Genomic DNA, 8831 nt, shown 5'->3' with positions numbered 1-8831 from the left:
AACATTTTGTAATTGGGGCTGACTTTTACAGTGTCACACAGTGCCCCGTAACACAGTGCCCCAGAGAGGCAAACCAAATTGAAAAAATCAAATTAATATTTTAAGGTATGTTTACAACAAACAATTCAACGGTAATATGTAGCTAAATAAACATAAAAATAAAGAAAAATATCAACATTGACCTGAATACAACACGTCCGGCAAAAAATTAAAAACTTTGAAACGGTTTTTTCGACGTTTAATAACACGAAAACAATTTTTGTTTGTTAATTTTCAAGCGCGGTACAATCTGTGGCAGGAACAACGGTTCAAAGATGGCGGCTTATGAGCTTGACATACGTGAATACCAACATCATACAATTAATAGAAAGGGACGGAGAAATGTGCATTGTAACATTGTGCCCCGTGTAACATTGTGCCCCACCTTACCCTACACTCAAAGTTAAGTGGTGCAACTCAACAGTGTCTTATAATTGTAGTTGCATTTTTTTTTCAGTCCTTTTTGCCTCAAGAGTGGCAAATATCCATCCATAGTAGGAAGTAAGATATGACCAGTAAGGGCTATGTCAGGGTGATAGCATGAGTACTAATGAGTAGGATTGGATTCATTCATTCATTCGTTCGATTAAATTTCGCTACATGCAACGATGACGAAAATCCTTGATTGATAATATTATCTTTCAATAATTTTAGTTTAACGACTTTAAAAACTGATAATAGACCTTTACAAACTATCTTTTCCAAAAACGCCCCCAACAAATAGATAGTAAGTCCACATAATTTCTAGCGGGGAAGAATTTTGGGAACGTATTTTCTGCTAAAACTTTTGCTGAAACAACTAACTTGGCGACGGGCCAACTAAAACTTGTGTTAGATTTTTAGACTGTCGTAATCTACATCGGATTATGAACTTTATCATTTAAGCCCACAGTGAGGTCCCAAAGTGATAGTGACTTGCAAAGACGAAAGTTTTACTCGGAACTCGGTTATTGGAAGAAAACTAGCATTAAAAGGAAAGATGTCTTTGATGATGTTACTATAGTCGAGGGAATATTGCGTGCAGGTGCTAAGTTGTTCGTACCAGCCAAATAATGTTCACTGATGGACCAAGGCCTGCGTCGTTTCTGTCGAATGACGTCCAGCACTGGTCAAAGGCCTCCCCCAAGGATTTCCACAAAGACCGGTCCTGCGCCGCCCGCATCCAGGCACCTCCCGTGACCTTCACCAGATCGTCGGTCCACCTAGTGGGAGGCCTGCCCACACTAGGTCTTCCGGTTCAAAGGCCTTATTCAAGGATTTCCACAATGCCCGGTTTAGGTGCTTTATACTAGTTCGTTACATTTCGTGATGTTTCTTACCATTTGCATTCTATTCTCTACCTGAAACCTTTTGGATGGTTTACGTGGGGTCTTTATAATCAATATTTAGTAAATCCTACATAATTTTGAAATCGGACAACAAAACCCCTTTCATTAGTGACGTAGACGTAGGCGTGGGTCACTCGCCCACGACTTTGTAAACCATGCTAAGGGTCCCCCTTAGGGCTTGATTATAACTAAATAGTTAATAATAGTTCTTAAATGCAATTTGCCACAAATAGGTACGATTACGATACGTATGTTCAATACATAAAAAGGCTTCTCATTATTTTATGTAGAGGAAAACATAGTAACGAGTAATAATTTGCTACAAAAATCCGCATTCATAGATGATAGGTTTTATAATAAGTACCACAAGCGTCTTTAACCCGTCTGGTCAGTGTGTGGAGTGTAGGTCAAATCCTCCTTTTGCCCCTCAAATTGGAGAGGGTCGTGCACTTAGGCTGGTTTTAGTGTCACGCAGACCATCCGGTGCGGACCCATTCCGCACGGCCAATCTGTATGAACTTCTAGGGAGCGTTGTAGAGTAATGCGGTCCGGAGGAACCGCTCGCTCCCTAGCAGTTCATACAGATCGGCTGTGCGGAGCGATCCGCACTGACAGTCCGCGTGACACTAAAACCAGCCTTACAGTGGAGACTGAATGATCTGACGATGATGACCCAATTTACTGTTTTAGCTTAGAATCCAAATCATTCGTTTATTTTTTGTTTCAAAAGTTGCCTCTAGCGCAAGCTACACTATATCGCTTGACCAAATATCTGTGTACCCTCCTCACAGCCGACACATATTGCCCCAACACGTCCGGGAGGATTACTCAGCGAGCATTACAAGTCTGCTGTCAACATACTTATTCAACTTTTGTTGTTAGGTCTCGGTGGGGAAGGAGTTGCGTGTTATTGTTTTTGAGGCGCCAATAATGACCTACCTGATAAAGTTCCTAAAGGCTGATTAAAGAGACTGTTTAAAGTTCTAAGACGTAACGATTTTCCGTCCTAAAACCATGTTACTTTAGGAACACAGGCCTCCCCCAATGATTTCCATAATGACCTATGTTCAGCAGTGGACGTCCTGTGGCTGAAATGATGATGATGATGATCTGTTATATGCTACCTGATAAATCTTCGAGGCTGTTAAAAGTTCTAAAACGTAGTTATATTATCAGATCTAAAACCATGTACCTAACTTTAGTTAACTATGTAATGGTGGGCTCTATAAATTCATGATATAACTAAAATAACACTTTCGGTCAAAGACTGCAACTGCAATGTAAAACTCATAATAAAAGAATAGGATAAATATTTTAGGTATTGTGTGTCTTACTTAATGCTATTGTTTTTCATACTAGAGACGCGGTAGTTAGGTAATTGCTTAAAATAGTAATGCATAAACCCAGAAAATAATGGAAGTAATGACGTCATGCATGTACAGCAACCATGTGCATACGAGTAGAAGGCGACGATGCATCTGTCAATCATGCGTTTCCAGACTGTTGATAATCCAGAGATGTGACATGAGGTCATGCATTTGACAGTCGGTAAATTAGTAATCTGTCCCATGTCTAAATTTATCTATATCCACACCGATTTTTTGTCGGCCGATAGTTTATTTGGGCAGTTAATCAGTACGGGCATGTATGGAAGTGTGCACATTACACCGATTGATTCTTCATACAAATTAGAATCGAGCCCAACTATCGGCCGACTAAAAATCGGTGGTCTGCGCCTAGTTTAAACGTTCATAAGAAGCCAAGATGTCAATCTCAAAAATTTGGCACCTAGGTAAATTATTGTAGGTGGACCGACGACATCATAAAGGTAGAAGGGAAGCGCTGGACGCAGGCCGCTACCAATCGATCAACATGGAAAGCATTGGGGAAGGCCTATGTTCAGCAGTGGACGTCCTATGGCTGAAATGATAATGATGATGATCAGGTTATTATAATAATTAATGCTATTTGGGACCAAAATTTATAGTAATAATAATAATAGAGTTGAGAGCATATCAAGTTAAACTCTGTGTAAGTAGTTTAAAATTGTATGTAGTTGTAATACGGTTGGTTTTGCAATAAATATGTACTTTATTGTTCTATCTATTGACATTAATAACTCTAGAATGTTCACTAACAAGATAAAATTAACGATCGGTATAGTAAATTGTCGAATCAACGTGTTATCCTTGACTTTATTATCTGTACCAATAATGTAAACAGATAAAAATATCATAGGTTTGTTTGTATGGAGCTAATATGAAACCACCAATCAGGTTTTATTATTTCTTATGGTAGTACAAAGCTACGCTGTTGCCAAAAGTCACAAATATCAAGCCAATGGATATACTAAGTTGTCTAGGAATGCTACAATAGTAGTTTTATGACAAACAAAAACAAGCAACATTCTGGTACACACAAAGTAAAGTTATTTTGACCTCTTAGAAGCCGAACTCTACCATTAACGGTAGCTCACCCATCTAATAACCATAATTACAAAAATAAGTCTAGCTAGGATTAATTGCTTACAATGTGGTTAGAAAACAAACATCGTCGTTTCAGCCGAAAGACGTCCACTGCTGGACAAAGGCCTCCCCCAAGGATTTCCACAAAGACCGGTCCTACGCCGCTCGCATCCAGGCACCTCCCGCGACCTTCACCAGATCGTCAGTCCACCTAGTGGGTGGCCTGCCCACGCTACGTCTTCCGGCTCGTGATCGCCACTCAAGAGTTTCGTAAAATCCTTTCTTAGCGGATGCCTACGCAATAACATCTACCTGCATGCCAAATTTCAGCCCTATCCGTCCAGTAGTTTGGGCTGTGCGTTGATACATCACTATGTCAGTCAGTCCTTTGAGTTATATATATTTAGATTTTTATTACAAAAGTACACAGTATGAATAATCTTTTATAGCAAAAGTTTTGCCATTTAAACCAAGCAAAACTAGCCCAATCCACTTCAAAACACTTGACCTCCCACCGCAATGCCAAAAGCGTGCTATTCCTTGCTGAAACAATGCCTTAAGTGGCTATAGAATACTAAAAAACCTAGAACTACATTTAGTAATTACTATAACTTCGCCTGAACTTTTTGGCTAAGAACCAGGCAGACGCGGTCGCGCGGCAAACTTTGTCCGCGTAAAGGCAAACACCACCATACTTAGTTTCCTAACACTGGTTAGCTTTAACAGACTTTAAACATTAGTTGGTGGTTTTGGAACAAATAAAGAAATTGAAATAATTCCCATCCACCTATTGAGGTAGGCCTAGCTAGGTACTTTAGACGTTTGGTAATATTTCTTTAAAAATAAAGTCGAAATCAGCTCATCCAGCTATCATCGTGTTCTTGGAGAATGTTAATCATCATCATCATCATCATTTCAGCCACAGGACGTCCACTGCTGATCATAGGCCTCCCCCAATGATTTCCATATCGCCCGGTTGGTAGCGGCCTGCATCCAGCGCCTTCCTGCTACCTTTATGAGGTCGTCGGTTCACCTTGAGTAGTGAATATTAATTTGAATTTATATTTAATAGTGGCTGTCCATAATGTTGAAGTCAATATGTTGACTTCGGCTAGATTCACGCACAGCAGTGATCAAAAGTGATCTGGTGAAGGTCGCGGGAGGTGCCTGGATGCGAGCGGCGCAGGACCGGTCTTTGTGGAAATCCTTGGGGGAGGCCTTTGTCCAGCAGTGGACGTCTTTCGGCTAAAACGAACGAACGAAGTGATCAAACTTGTACGCATTTATATTAGCGTTACGTAATATCTGGTTAATCTAGATTGTGTAACTGGCCGTAAGTAGGAATCGCACTCCAAGGGGAAAATTTATGTCGCACTTAGACATCGAAGCAGAATGTCTTAATGCTGGATGTTTCGGAAGAATTACAGTAAGATTTTTCGGGAACCAAGGCTCTAGTTGTACTGGTCCTAATGCTGATTCAAAGTCAAAATTTCTTTATTTGTTTAGACTAATAAATAGTTCTTACAAATCGTCATTTTGCTCTTAAGGAGCCTCTACATGTCTCATAATCTTTTTACCCTACCAGCGCTTCGAGACCAACATTTGGCAAGTGCTGAGAAGAAGCGCCGCAACAAACTCAGTCACCACTGTCTGCCGGTTAATATAAATAAATAGAAATAGTAGTAGTAGGTACATTCGATTCAGGAGCAATTCACTGAATTTACCATGCATTCTTGTATGGTGTATCATAAGAATGGGTATACAAGATTGCGTGGTATATTAAACAAGGTAGTGATGTGCTAATATCTAGACTTACATATTAAGGTACTAGTAGAAATGACTCGCATACATAAATTTGAATAACTTGGATTGACCAGTCCTCGAAAGCAGCGCCTGTTCACAGACATGACGAGTGAACCAGCCATCGTAAATAAATCATAAATAACGAGACACTCACTTATTACCTACTGTTGATGACGAGGCATGAAGAAGCAATGGGTGAACGAAATCTATACTGATATTATAAATGCGAAAGTAACTCTGTCTGTCTGTCTGTCTTGCTGTCACGCCTAAGCCACTGAACCGATTTTGATGAAATTTGGCATAGAGATAGTTTGAGTCCCGGGAAAGGACATAGGATAGTTTTTATCCCGGTTTTTGAAACAGGGACGCCGCGATAAAGTTTTTCTGTGACAGACAAAATTCCACGCGGGCGAAGCCGCGGGCGGAAAGCCTGGTATTCAAATATTAGAGTTATTTGAACATTAAAATTTTTTTTTTTTATTTAATTCTCTTTATTAAGTTTATAATAGATACGGTATCATCATCAGAGCATGCTTTGTCTAATTACAACATCTTACTTATATTGCTGAAATTGAAAAAAAGCTTGCGTCTTATTTGCTTGAACAAGATTTCAATGTAGGTAGGTATACTGATCAAAATTGCTTAGTTATTATTAGTAAAAAATACAACTAGTCCCAATAAAAAAATCCAAACCATGATCTGATTCGGCAATAAGGTGCCAAAGTTCTGTTCCACTAAGGACAAAGGTCCGCATAATCCGTGCGCCGCAATAAACCTGGAGCTGTCACAAAAAAGCAATTTGGTTTGCTCAAGCGTCCGTACAAAGCTTTTCTTTGATGTTGTCACAGATGTTTGCACGTATCCACAATATGAAGAACTAAAGAATTACTTTACGAAATAAATAAACAAATGCTAATATGAAGAACAAAAAAACAACTTTATAAAATAAACTTGCTGTTTCCACGTACGCGTGAAATTAGTTTGAATTACATTTCACGTTTTTGCAACATTTTCTTTACTGCTTCGCCCCTATTGGCTGTAGGGTGATGTTATAAGATAGCCTAAAGCTTTCCTCGCTTATCAAACACAAAAATATTTTTTCAAATTGGACTAGTAGTTCCTGAGATTAGCGCGTTTGATCAACGTTTGCTCACGCGTCCGCACCAAGCTTTCTTTTGATGTTGTCACAGAATGTTTGGGTGCTCACGAAATTGTATGAAGATTGTCCGAGTAGAGAGCGCTCTAAAATAAATGAACAACAAAGGGCATTTCAAAGTAAATCTTGTAGAGTTATTTATAGGATCAAAATCCAAGTTTTGTTACAAAAAGTTGGCAAAATGTCTTTGTTACAATTGGAATAAGGTTGTGTTGACGACATTTTAATCATTTTGGGTGTCACGAACTATTTGACGCTGACTGTACCTACAATTGTTGACAGACAACGAATATGCTTACTTATTCATAGGTATACTAACTCATGTACTTTTGTTCCAAAATACGTTCATATTTTACATGTATCGCACTTAGGTATATCAATTCAAATAGTGGTCATTCACACAAATATTTGTATTACACTGAGGTCAAACCCGTGACCTCTACGCCAGAGGTCAACAGTCTGGTACGGCCGTCATTAATTCCATTTACCGAACAAATTTAAAAAGAGATAACTAGAAATCATGTAGTAGACTTAGGAGCCAGTTAGAACCAGATTTCAGTATAATGTCACTAAGATAACCTTAATAGTGCTATTTTTGCAGATATCCTATGAATTATTACTTGACTAATATCTGCACGCGGCTATACTCGTGCTTAGTGGTCTTCAGCGTAAAGGCCACATCCTATTCCTTTCTGAAAATACAACAAACAGACAGATATAGCTTTTATAATATTAGTTATAGATGATAAATTAGCTTTCCGCTTGGTCGACTTTCGGGCTTTATTGCTGATATTAGTTTTACTCCGAATTTTCTCTACCTAAATCGGAAACCTATAAATCCTAACAAGGAAAAGTCTTGAAATACAGGGTGAAATCGAAATTATTGGCATCCTTTTAAAATAAGACTCATGATAGAGTAAATTCCCGAAATATGAGACAGCAACAGTTTTTCCAATAAGTTGCTTTTTGTCTTTATTTTTACTATTTATTTGTATGTATAAAAGTGCTCTTATAAAGAGTTTAAAATGCAATTGTACTAAACACCACGTCAGAATAAGTAATGTATAATTTTTGTTGCAAAATAACACCTATTGCATCGAGATAAGAAACCGCTGTATTTATCCCCTCCCTTATCTGCTATCGTCTGTTCTTCTTCTTCGTCGCTACACTCTTGCCAGAGTGGTCGTGGTCGTCACACCAGGTCCGGTAGCAAGTCTCACAATCCGTCGCCATTCCTTCCGCACTGCAGCCTTTCTTGTGCACTCGTGGAGTGGACCATTGAGTGCGGTTTTGATCTGGTCAGTCCAGCGCATGGGCGACCTACCGCGCGCTCTTGTGCCCTCAACCTTCCCCTGCACAATCGTCTGTACAAAGTTTTAATTATTGGCATAAGAGCCTTATTTTAAAAGAATGATTTAAATTTCACCCTGTATTCTTTCCCGGGCCTATCTGGAGGCTGCTAAATGACTTACACCACTTCTGAACAACAAGCGATTCTGATGCAAATTATCAGGCGGTCTACAGGTTGTGAAAATGGCGTGAACTGTTCAAGAAATCTTGTTCTTGGGGCTTTGAGTTCAGTGAACAGTGAGAGATAAGTTTCCCCCTGTTTTTGTGATGTATTTGTATAAACGATAAAATAAAGTATGGGGAGAATCAAAAAAATCAAAATCAAAATCAAAAATATTTATTCAGTTTAGACCACAAGTGGCACTTATGAACGTCAATAGAAAATAATAAAAAAAGAAAAAGGTAGCCCTTATGGGGCACTTTACATGTCTCCTTATCTTTTGGGCCCTACCAGCGCTTCGAGACAAACATATGGCAAGTGCTGAGAAGAAACGCCGGAACAAACTCAGTCACCACTTATTGCCAGGAATTATCTAACGGTAAGAATAGTCAAATTTAAGTACATCAAATATGTGCAGACTGAACTGACCACGCATCCTTGTCATCAATATAGTCTCGAACCTTGTAGTACCCTTTGGACATAAGGGTATTTTTTATATGTATCTTAAATTTGTTTATTGGCAATTCGAC

The sequence above is a fragment of the Ostrinia nubilalis genome, chromosome 2 (assembly GCF_963855985.1).
Source record: "Ostrinia nubilalis chromosome 2, ilOstNubi1.1, whole genome shotgun sequence".
Classification (NCBI taxonomy): domain Eukaryota; kingdom Metazoa; phylum Arthropoda; class Insecta; order Lepidoptera; family Crambidae; genus Ostrinia; species Ostrinia nubilalis.
Note: the sequence above shows the minus strand (reverse complement) of the source record.